The sequence below is a fragment of the Podarcis cretensis genome, assembly GCF_951804945.1.
Source record: "Podarcis cretensis genome assembly, chromosome: 4".
Taxonomy (NCBI): domain Eukaryota; kingdom Metazoa; phylum Chordata; class Lepidosauria; order Squamata; family Lacertidae; genus Podarcis; species Podarcis cretensis.
Window position 1 is genome coordinate 57,831,234 of NC_137173.1, and position 12,696 is coordinate 57,843,929.

The 12,696-nt window shown below is 44.1% G+C and overlaps 1 long non-coding RNA gene across 1 annotated transcript; it reads right to left on the bottom strand.

The window, feature by feature from the left end:
* Nucleotides 1–7,929: 7,929 nt before the first annotated feature.
* On the bottom strand, nucleotides 7,930–11,911 carry LOC307215447. Its single transcript, XR_013838510.1, has 2 exons — nucleotides 11,611–11,911; nucleotides 7,930–9,066 (listed from the first exon to the last, which is right to left on the bottom strand). It is a non-coding gene; the product is annotated as an uncharacterized lncRNA (long non-coding RNA).
* Between the last annotated feature and the right edge of the window lie 785 nt (nucleotides 11,912–12,696).

A 12,696-nucleotide genomic window follows, 5' to 3' on the forward strand; every position in this document is an offset into this window, starting at 1 on the left:
CCAGAGGAGCACGCGGGAAGCCCTCCCTCCGCCCCCTCCGAAAACCGAGACAGGCCCATTGACGTCACTTTGACGCCAGAGCGACGCGCGATCAAGCGCGAGGCTGAATGAGAAGGGAGAGAGAGACATCCAGCCGTTGCCAAGAGACGGGCGGCTCTGACGCGCGCCCAGATGGGCCCGTCGCCCTGGAGATGGGGAAGGTGGGGTGACGTTAGCGCCGAGAGAAAGGGAGAGGGAGGGAGCGAGAGGAGGAGGAGGAACGGCCCTCCCCGCTCGAACCGCACCACGTGACCGTTTGTTATCATTGCAGGGGTCGCCCCCTGTCGGAGCCGCAGCGCCTCCAATTAACCCGTCCGGCGCCGGAACTCAGCCTAGGCCCTTTCTCTCTTTTCCCCCCTTTCCTTTGTTAACCCCTTGTGCCCCGGAGCCCAGTGTCAGATTGGGCGCGTGGAACCCTACGGACTCCACTGCGTGAGAATGTAAGAGACCGTGTGCAAAGGGCGACCGGAGAGCGGGGCTGCTTGGCAGTTAACGGTCGCACGTGCACCGCCTCACCCGAGACCCCGATTAACCCCGTAGGCGCCAGTGGGGCGGATTTAACCTCTTGGCCGACGCAGCAAAGCGAGGCGGGCAGGCAGGGCGGTGTCGCCCCATCCATGTGCACCGAAATAGGATTAGGCAGCTTCACGCACCGGCACCCAAGGCAGGGATTAAACCTGGCCGCGGCTCTGAGAGGCTAGGCTGGCAGGAATGGCCTCTCCTCGGGGGCAGCCAGGGGCAGCTCGGCTCCTCGCCCGCCCCGGGGGGGATGAGGCCTGTGGGGGGTGATCGCCGGTTGAGGGGGGAGGCGCCTGTTGAAAGTTGGCTTTGAACCCCCCTCGAAAAAGGTCTGGGCTCTCGGGCATATACGATTTATTTTTTGTTTTGATTTTTGGAACCACGTGTCAAGGGATTTGGAAGCCGCGTGTGTCAAGTGACCCTCGGGGCGCTTAAAATCGGACCAAAGAGACCTCGGCTTCCAAAAGCGCCCAAGAAGATGTGCTTTTCCCTCCTCGCATCTCCCGATAAGGGATGGAGAACAAGGAGCCTCGGCGCCCACAACTCCGCGAAGATGGGACCGGCGGCCACCAAATTTAAAACAACAAACCACCCCCGCCCCGAAACAGTTAAACGTGCCTTGTAGATCCAGTGCTTCATTTTTTATGTGCTGCGTGCACAAATAATAAACGGGCTGCAAGCAAAATCCCCGGCGTGACCTTGACAGTTTGTCCTGCCTGGATTCAGTTTGCGTGGGTCACCTTGCCCCAACTCTTATAATGCCATTTAAATTGGCCGAGAGCTCGTGCAATGTGGCAGCGGGCCAGGAGTCCAAAGGCTGCTTTCAATTGCCCGGAGTGGAGAAGAATGCAGCAAAACCTCCGAATGAGAGTGGAGAATCACCCCAGCCCAAAATTTAGCCATCAGCAACGTCATTTTGGGGTGAGGTGATGCAGAAGCTGTGGCTTGGTAGAGAATTCTGTATACTTAATGTGTGTGTGTATATATATATATATATATATGTAGTCAACTCAGTTCCATGGTTTATGGCATGTGCTCCCTCTATGCAGCTCTAGCCAATTTATACATTTTTCATTTCATTTGGGGGTTTCCCCCCTCCCTTTGAATTATTAGCATAATCACAACTATATTAAAAAAAAAAACACAGAAGGAACATAACAAAAATCAGGGAAATTTTGAGACTGAGACAAATTGATATATAAATGTTATATAAAATTTATTATGGTGTTTAAAACAACAACAACCAACTACAACATCACGAGCATATCCTGGACATATTTTTTCTTAGAGAGAAGGAGAGGTCAATATTTCATTGCTTAGCAGTAAAATTTAGGTAGGAATTCTGTGCACATTTACTCCATGGAAATAAAAATTAAAAAATCATTTGTACCCACTGCATGGTTCCTACACAGCTGTCTTCCAGTGAGCCAAGTTAAAATTAGGTTGCAAGGACAAGAGTGTAGGTGTGACAGAAACAAGACATGGCCTTAGCAGAATAGACATCTGGGAGTTTTGAGTGTTTGGGCTGCTAGACACAAACTTGATCAATGACCTTGGACTTTACTTGACCTATCTTTGTGATGGAGGTAATGAGATGTACCTGTTCAGTGATGATCAGTTAGTGTCTGAACAGTGCTCAAAGAACCTCATGTGAAATAACAGGTGAATATTCCTGATTATTAGGAAACAAAACTCACTGTTCTCATTGAAGCACTTGAAACCTAACAAAACAACATGTACAAGCACAGTGGCTGCAAATGAACAATTCCCTAGAAGTGATTACGAGTGAGATACATTGTGACAGGCTATGTTTCATCCCCTTGAAACACTGGCAAGAGACTGTCCTAAACAAAGTTACACCTGGAAAAAGGCAGGAGTTTACTGTAGTCATAAAATAAACGGATTTGTCACCCAGGAATGGATGATATTGAGCAGCTCAGCATAACTGGTAAAATGATCTATTATGGCACATTACACAGGAGTGACGCCCATTGGAGTCTTAGGTTTATCCTGGGGACCCTTGTATCTTTCTAGAATTAATTCCTTCAAGTGGGGCTTGCAACACAATGTTACAGTGTGGAATGTTGCTGTCTAGTGTTTCCATTGCATGCCAATTCCATACCTTCCCCCGATTTCCCCCGCCCTGCAACCAGCTTGCACTTCGTGCCCACTGAGCTTGCTCAGTCTTCAATGGGAAACTTTGTGTGGTGTTATATATGGAGGAACACACTTGTGCTCAACTCCAGCTACATTAAATTATTTCATTGCTCAATTGAGGTCTATGGGAAGCTCTCACTTTCTGAGCCTCACAACATAAATAAATAGCTCTTGGGTGAACCAGGACCTATTCAGACAACAAAATTATTATTATGTATACATCATATGTGTATATGTGTGTGTTTATCCATCCTCCTGTTCCAACCACTCCATTCAGCCACTGTTCTGTCCTCCTCTCCCACCCAGTTAGAGTTTGTTTACTCTCAGTCTCTCAGTATTCTATATTGAATTATTATGGTTGGGGTAGGACCTTGAGGTTTACCCCCTGCAACTTTTTGCAATTCTGCATATCTCAGGGTTCTCCGGGGTCTGCTGGTACTTGTCTCTTGTGTGCTAGTACTGCACAAGCAACAGGAAGTCTCAGGTTGGTATGAGTATACAGGTGATGGTTGTACTGTTCAGGGATCACTTCCCTTTTTGCTCCTATGCCTGTTCACCAAACTTTCTTCCACTTCCCCTCCCCTTTTGCATCAGCTTCTAGTCATGAGTGGAGACTGTGTTTGGTTCCCAGTTATACATTCTGATATATCCAGACCTCGGTGTCTGTCACATCTGTGGTTCATGTTAGATGAGTCTGGAGGTAGCACACATGTTAGGGCTTGATTGACACAAGTCAGGTTTCACCCATTCTTCTCATCTAAAACCTCCCAGGGTTTATGATATCCTTGTGATGTTTGCAATGCCATTTACATCAACATTGATTCTTTTAATAAAGAAGTTCCCACACTTTTCTGTCTGCCAGTTCCAGTTAAATATTAATACGATGTTTTCAAGTAGTTTGGTGATAGAAGTTTTGAAAGTTAAGACACATTCTCCTTCTCCTTCCCCAGCCTCTCTGTTTTTAAAATGCCTTGTAGATCTGCTGTACCACTTTAAAATCTGTCTAGGAATGAGTCAGCATGACTTCCCCCCAACATTGCAGTTTGCAGAGTTTCTCAGTGTATGCTTTATCACTCTCACCAGTTCAGCATAGAATCAGTCCACAAAGTTGCCCTTATGCAGACCCCTGGGTATGCATTATGACAATGTGTGTGCATAAAGTTCCTACACAAATGGGCTTGCCTGTTCAATGAAAGGGGCAGCTTTGTGTTCATAGACTGTTTAGCTTGCACATTGTATGGACAAATTAACCTCCGACTGGGAATGGCTGAATTGCTACAACAGGAAGATATGAAACTGCAGGAAAGGGAGTTTGTAGACTCAAAACAAATAGGGGTGGTTTTTTGGTGGAATTAATGAAGTGAAATAAAGATTGAGCCATTCTATAATCACAATATTCTTGCAGCCAAATAACTGGCTGGCCAGTTCCATATGATCTCTGAAACTCAGTCCATGCCTGCTCCCAACCAATGCCCCTTATCCTTTTCTGCCCATTAGGGTTGGTAGGTCACAACACTGTGATGTTATAAAAAGCCACAGCCATCAGAATTCCCCGAACATGGTCTAGACTTTAGACTTTGCAACTCTATACACATTGGCTCCCTCTCTTGTTTGCCCATGTCCAGCCAAAATGGCATCATTTCTCTAGGCCAGACCTTTACCCCAGTTCTGTTTCCTTTGCTCCCCCTTTCGTCATATTCACAGTCCTGTGCATGCCGGTCACATGCATGCTGACTAAATGCATTGAGGGGAGGGGAGGACTGCCCCCACTGGTCACGTCTCCCTGCTCCCCCACCTCTGCATGTTCAGCAGAAGCATGAAAGGGATTCACAATTCCAAATCAAGCATGCGGGATCAGAGGAGTTCACCCATCACAGGAGAAAAGGTAATAGAATGTGCAGGTGATCCAGCTGGGGCATAGACAGACAGGGACACCTGAAGATCTCCCCTAGGGCCCTGGAAGAACTGGCTTCAAGACTCTGAAGTACTAAACTTACTTGTGACTGACTTACACATAAGTTACATGACCTGACATACTGCACTCTTATATTTACTCAGATGTAAGTCCTATTGAAGAGGGGGTTGGGCTACTTCTAAGCAAATATGTATAGGATTGCAATGTTTCTTTCCTTTTCATTTTGAGTTTTATTTATACCAAGGAAAGCTTTTTATTCTTTAGAAAACTGCAGAACCAAACCATATTTATCTCTGCATAAATCTTATTTTCATACTTATAAAGTAACAAGACAACATTTAGAAAACAAAATGAAAACTTTGATTTGGGAGTTTTTGGAAAAGTTCATATAGTTTACTTACAAAGATAATGCCTACAAGAGGCCTCCTTGTAGCTCCCCTTTGTAAAAGTTCTCCTTGGGACATTGTCATCATCATCCTGTAATTAATATAATACAACATAATAGCAACATAATTTATGGTGTTTTTAATAATTATGTGGTTTGGGGAAATAATGATTAAGGATTCGTTTTTCTGTCAGAAAGGTACCAATTAGTTTACTTTGTGTGTTCCAATGCAAGTATTTTTTACTGCCAAACCAGGACTGCCAAAGAAGTTATAACTGAACACTTGGTAGCTTGTCTGTGTCTGTCTAGCGGTCATCCTCCATCTTTTCTTCTGAATCAGTTTCTACTCTTCACCCTTTCTCTGTAGTTCCTCTGAGACCTCTTCTTGATCCATGGCAACAGAGAAGAAGGTGCTTGCATCTGCAGTTGGTGACCCAAGCTCCAGTTCCTTTTGCTCCCAATGAATGAGAGCATGGCCACATTGGATGTGAAAGGCAGCTCCCTTTCTGGATAAACATACTGCCAGCTGTGCCAAATGCTTGGATGAGACACTTGGGTTGATCAAGCCAAATGGGAGATTACCACTAAATGACCTAAAGACTAGGTCAGTGTGTCCAAGCCCCAAATCCTTTGCAGTCTTCATCACATTTGTCCCATTGTCTACTACTATACACCCCACCCCTGGCCCAAGAGGTATGAGCTTCTTTTCTGGAAGAAACAAGCTGGTCTCTTGAGTTTGCAAAAAAAAATTAAATGCCCCTAAGCATAGGGAGTTGTTTGGGCTTTCTTAGAGTAACTGATGACTCCTGGTCTGAGCAAATGTCATGACTTCAAGCAAGGCAGTCATTAATGTAGAGGTCACCCTGGGATTGGATGAACTAGAAGGAAGCATCAAATTGCGCACAGCTTGGGCTACAGGAGGTTGGAGGGAACTCCATTGGTGGGATTTCTTCATGCTCCACAATGAAAGCTTCCTCCTTCAGGTGACTGCTGCAGAAACTGCACATCCAGTGCCTACTGTGGCATTTCTATGTCGGACTGGAAAAACATGTGGGTGCTCCTCAAACAGATATTGAGAATTTTTCTCATCAACCTGCTCAACTGCCTCCTTGACACAGAAATTGTCATGGCACCAGCGAGTCTTACTGTTGGGGCGGAATACACTCTTCCTGTTTCTTGGCAGCCATCCTGAAGATCAAACTATGATGGTGGTGAACTCTTGTTAGTTTCCATGTGCCCACCCTATTTACATGCAAAACAATGGAATGTGGGATTCTTTACACACCATGGAACCACAAAATGCTGCTCCCCTCCCCACAAGGGAAGAAGGGGTGAGTGAAGGTCTGCATCAGGAGGGTGGGGGGAAATAGAGATCTACGTCAAGATTAGTTTCCCCTGTGGATCTTGCCACCTGAGGCACCAGTCACCTCACCTTGCCTCATGGGTGGGCCAGCCCTGCCTTAAGTTTTACACAGCAGCAGCAGGAAAACATCTCTCAGCAGCTGGCAGCCTCCATTATTTCAAATGCACACACCCTGCCCAAATGCCCCTGGAATGATGCTAGGCCAGGATGTAGCCTTGCTCCAGGGGCCTTCTGGGAGAAGAGGTGTTCCGCTACTGCAACAGGCAACAGCATAATTTAAAGTAAATGAAATGGGGGGGGGGGCTGGTGGTGGTAAAGGTACACATACACTTACACAAGACCTTTGAAAAATTTCACTCTCCCCTCAAAAATTTCAGAACTCCACCCCCTTTTATGCTTATTGAAGAGGTTGCTAAAATATAAATGAGCATTTTATAACACAGCCCAATTTCCTGCCAAAAACCACATGGGAACACCATATAAATGGTGGGCAGAAGTTGCAAAAACAGAAACAGTGACAAACTCCCACCCCCAGGACAAAAATCCCCCTACGTTTGGAAATAATCCAAGGTGAATGCTGCAGAAATAATTTCAAAAGCAGGTCACACCAAGAAGCTGGAAGAAAGCTTTGAATCATGTTTAATTTTGCCTTGTCTTGGGAGAAAACCATTTCCTTACAGGTTTACTTATGCTAAGTGGGTAAAGGTAAAGGTAAAGGTAAAGGTACCCCTGCCCGTACAGGCCAGTCTTGCCAGACTCTAGGGTTGTGCGCTCATCTCACTCTAGAGGCCGGGAGCCAGCGCTGTCCGCAGACACTTCCGGGTCACGTGGCCAGCATGACAAGCTGCATCTGGCGAGCCAGCGCAGCACACAGAACGCCGTTTACCTTCCCGCTAGTAAGCGGTCCCTATTTATCTACTTGCACCCGGGGGTGCTTTCGAACTGCTAGGTTGGCAGGTGCTGGGACCAAACGACGGGAGCGCACCCCGCCATGGGGATTTGAACCGCCGACCATACGATCGGCAAGTCCTAGGCGCTGAGGTTTTACCCACAGCGCCACCCACGTGCTAAGTGGGTATCCCATGTTAAAAATGTATTATCTGTGATTATACCTTTTTAAAATAAACGGTGTCCTCACTGCTCCTGCAGTATGACAATGCAGTGCTGGAAATGGTGGAGCACTGTGAGAGTAATAGTAACCAAAACAAAATTAAAAAGAAAAACAGCTTATGGAAATTGCAGTGTTGAACAAGATGACTAAACATGCCAATTAGTAACTGCCATAATTCATCATTCCACTTGGCTGCATCAGTGGGGGACAGCAGAGCCATCTCCTCTGGTGCCATGGAGAGGCCACTTGCCTTCTTCCCTTCCTGAACTGTTTACATTCAAACTGGTCACCATGAGACTAATTATATAACTTTAAGAATTGGTGCCTGTTTCATTGTTTTCCCCTTCCTTCTTCCTTTCGCCTTGTGTCTATTGGATTCATAGATTGTAAGACACTGGGTACAGATCACTGTCTGTGGTTTTTTTTGTTTTTTTTTTAAAAATAGTATATACAGCACTTACCAAACTCTAGATGCTTTATAATGATGCTAATGAAAAGTGATAGTTCACTGGAGGTGGTTTCTTCTTCAATCTGGGCTTCACCTGCTTATGAAATGGAAACTTCAGTGTTGAAAACGAAAAGGCAGCCAAAATTCAGCGTACTATTAATCTTTTCCCGACCAAAATGAACAATTTCCCCTCCCTTCACCGAAGTTCGGCCACAAACTGCTTTGTTTTCTGAGCATTGGAACTTTCTGAGCCTCTGCACCAGCTTCCCCACTTACTATCAGAGCATTCACTGCCAAATACAAAATACAATATATATTAGGCTGTATCTAATGTCCTCTGCTAGCGCAAGGGTTCTTGCGTTAGCAGTCCGGTGAGTTTTAGTATTCTGCAACAGTGAAATCCAGGGCAACAGCCGCGTTAGCAAAAACTCATTACACAATAGTTTGTGCAACAAAGTTACCAGCAACCTACTTAAGCATTTTCTCATGCAAATATTAGTTCTGCTGGCACTAAACATTTCGCCAGCGCAACAAGCATACCCCTAAGTGACCCATTTTTTCTACACAGTTTTTCATATAGTGTTGCATGATTGTGCAGCAATACAGAAACCCAAACACAACAACCGTGATTTGATTTAAATAGCTAAACATCTTTATTTAGGTCAGGAAGAGTTAACTGATATCATTGTTTATTTTATTCTGTTCACCATCAGTTCTTGGTAGAGATAGCAAGGAAAAAAACCTTCGCCAATATTCAGCTCTCTGTGGTTACAGGCAACGAGGCTTATTCTTACAAGGTTGCTTCCATACTCTTACTCCATTTCTGTGTGGTGTTTAGCATTTGTTTTAAAAAAATAAAATTACTGAATCAGTTTCAAGCCTGATGTATAGCGATGCACAAAGGAGAGTCATTCGTTGGGAGAGCCAAAGCATCTGTCTGTCTCAAGAGAGGCTAATTGGGAGCTCAATGATAATTGATGGACAGATCTCCACAATGTACTGCCCTTTGGCCCTTACCACACCAGTTTCAGCCTTTTGCAACGGGAATGGATGGAGGAGGCACTGGGCATTTGCACTGATTACAGATTTTTCAAGCCGCTGATAGGGTGGGTGGGGAGAGAGACCAAACCTGCACAAAGGAAAAAGAAGAGGACATTAGTATGAAAAGAAAGGAAGTGATGAGAAGGCAGGAAGAGACAAGTGGATCTTGACACGAATAAGGAGGGCAATGTTAGGTCAAATGGCAAAAGCACAGAGATTTCATTCAAGGTAATTTACTTTTAAAACTGTTAAAATAAAAATGTAAGGTAGAAAAATTACTGAGCACCAACCAGGACTGATTCTCAAAGCACAAGCATGGAAAGAATGGTCCCTGATCCTGTATATAAGCCTAGATTTGTGAGAAAGAATTTGTCAGTATCCATCTGTAATAATGTTATCAGCCCTCAAGCAGAAAAAAGGAGAAGAAATAGACTGAGTTTTCAGCTAGTATAATTATAGCGCAATCCTGTACAGGAGTTTTGCTAGCAAAGGATGTCATCATCATCATCATCATCATCATACCCCGCCCATCTGACTGGATTGCACAAGCCACTCAGGGTGGCTTCCAGCATATACAGAAACATAATAAGACATCAAATATTCAAAACTTCCCTTTACAGGACTGCCTTCAGATGTATTCTAAAGGTTGTATAGTTACAGGTAGGGAATGATGAAATATTTTCACACAAATGCTTACAGGTTTGAATTCATCTTACCAAAGAGAGAAATGCAGAGTTTAGGTACCATCACGCTAATTTAGAAACCCTCAAACCCTCAAAAACGCTCAAGATATGAGTCACTGCTCTACAAATTGCTGATTGACAATGAGCTGGATTTTTGTTTGGTAAGTAGGTGGTCCCCTGTAGATGCTTTGAAGAAGGAGATTACATATTGGCAAAGGCATTACTAAAGACACGCATTGTCAGCAACACTCTGCTAGCAACGAAAGAGAACTTCAAAGAGGAGGCTTGTGCCAGGATGATGCAAAGCGTTAAGAATTCATGACATCAGTGCTGGAATGGAGTAGAGGTTTCACACTAAATTCCTGTACATATTTGCTTGTGGCTACTTCCAAGTAGGTGTACTTGGCCTTGTGGCCTTCATCAATTCCCTAGAATCTAGGGCCTAGATCAAGCTCGACTGGACATCAATAACACCTACTCAAACCACTTATATTTTGCCGGTAATGTGCTAAACTACAGATAGCAACAACACTTGAAAAGTAAAGTGTTGAAAAAACTAAAAGATGCCAGTAGCTGGCATGAAATTTGAAATGTGTGTGGCCATTTCCATATACGGTAAGTCCTTGAAAAGTGTGCCAATTACCATGATCAATAATTTGAAACTGGAAGTGACAGAAAAGCTATATTCACAAGCATATAATTGCTGAGTGCACTTCTAAATTTCCATGCAATTTTTTGTAAAGTGCAGGTGAATGTGGCTGGGGAAGTAATATATCGCCATATCTCAAGCCTGATTATGCCACAGCCAACTAAAACCCTAAAACTTCCTCCTAAGAAAAACTCTGGCATTGTATTATGACTAGTGATCTCATAGTTCAGGAAGGGCTGTCCCCATCTGCTGGCTGGTACAGAGTCTATGCTTTGCTGATAGCCCATATGCCTGCCTTTGTTCTCTGCTAGTGGCCCATCTTTTTGAAGATCTGAGTCCAGTTATTAAGAGACTGACTTCCACTTTATTTCTCCAAGCATTGGTTAAATTCTAACACTTACGAAATCCAGGAATTATGGGTGTCTGGAACTCATTACCCCTGGCACCCACCAACTCGAAACAATATCATTACTATATTAACATGACATATCCACAACTAAGCTGGAAAAAATGTGTGAGATGAAGTTGATAAGGCTGCACTTCTGTTCACACTCCCTTGGGGGTAAGACCTACTGAACTCAATGGGACTTACTTCTGAGACGACACAAGTAGGATTGTGCTGTAAGAAATGTAGACTGTAATAGGAGTATGCGAGCTTTCAAGTTTACAGAACACCTTTGAGAAGGACACAGAACCCCCTAGTCTGTTAGGCATGACGTCAGTCACAGCAACAAACCAGTGTGATTTTCCATGAGTTCAATGTGACGACTAAAGCTGTGATGTGTTTTGGTCTCTGTGGTCATTTAGCAGGCAATTAGGGCCTGATTCAACTCTTTGACGTTAGTAACAAGACCTCCGCTAATCTTGGCATTGGTTAGACATTTCTTAAAGCCCTTGTGGTGGTGGTCTTGCTGATGTAGTTCGCATACAGTCTACAGGGAGACTGCTCTGCTTATCTTACATATTTAGCATTTGTACAAACCATGAGAATACTGGGCAAGGTGTAAAATTGGTTAGCTCTTCCTATTCCCTTGTATCTACATATCCCACCAAATTTAAGCAACATTTAATTAATTTATATGAGTGCATCATGTACCAATAAAATTACTGCCAATGTTGGGTTTATCCATATTAATTAGGCTTTTCTGGCATTATGCATAAGACATTAAAAAGATGGTACTGTTGTATACTGAGTCCTAAATCACTTACTGAAATATTCCCCTGACATCACCCTCTTGCTCATAAGATTTTTTTTTTAAAAAAACAAAGAAACCCTGAAATACTTTTTTTGATAACTTACAGTTGTACGATGCCGCATCCTGCAGGGAAAACTAAATTTATCCACATATCATCAGAGGGAGGAACAAAAAGCCTTAAGAACTGAGTAACTGAATTACTAAAGCCGGTTTCCTTTCATAAATCAGGTGCATTGCTTCCACTGTAGGAATGCATAAGGGTGGGCTCAGTCGTGTGTAGAACACTGAACAGCAGGGAGGTTGCCGAAAAAACTGTTGCAACACACATTGCTGGCTTTCCCTGGCAATATGTATTCCATTCATTTCTCATCTTTTTCTGCTTTCCTATAATTGTTATCCTCTCTGATGCATCATAAACTGCCCTCTCTTACGTCAGATGCACTGTTGTAATCCCCGCCCGCCTCTGCCCTTCTCTGTCAGGAAAACTCTAATCCTCCTCTTACTGGAGGATACTGGAGCTACATCACTGACATTTTCAATTGTACTCACCAGAAAAATCAAAAAGCAGGAAGAGGGGGGAAATAAAGAGTGGGGTTATATAAAATCAGCCAAGGTAACAGTTACAGTCGCCAGGGTAGAAAATTGTGATTTAAAAAAACAACAACATAGAACAAGACATACGATCAGGGCTTACTTAAAGGTCAAATGTATTTTGCACACTCCATTCACAAATTCCTTGAGGATTAACTATGTCTGCAGAACACGAGGAGCTCAGCAGAATTTCTGAATGCCATTTAATCATACCTCAATATGGTATTGCCAACAGGCAGCCTGTGGGTGTAGGAAGAGGATGCAGCCCTTTAAACAGCATGTGTCTGCAATGATGTTTACACAACAATTCTGCAGGGCCCAGATTGCCCCGTACACAGCCAGATCCCCTAACAGCACAAGCCTTTACACCAGAGGTAGCCAGTGTGGTCCCTCCAGATCTTGCTGGACTACAACTCCCACCACCCCGACCAGAGACCAATGTGGCACCCCATTTATAAAAGAGCCTTCCCAGGAAAGCTTGCCTGGTGCCAGGAGTTCACTCAAGCCTTTAAAATAACTAACCTGAGCCTCTCAAGATTGTTCTTTTTTAATGTGTTTTTAATACGGAGGAGTGTCAGGTTCCATTCTGTTGGATTTGT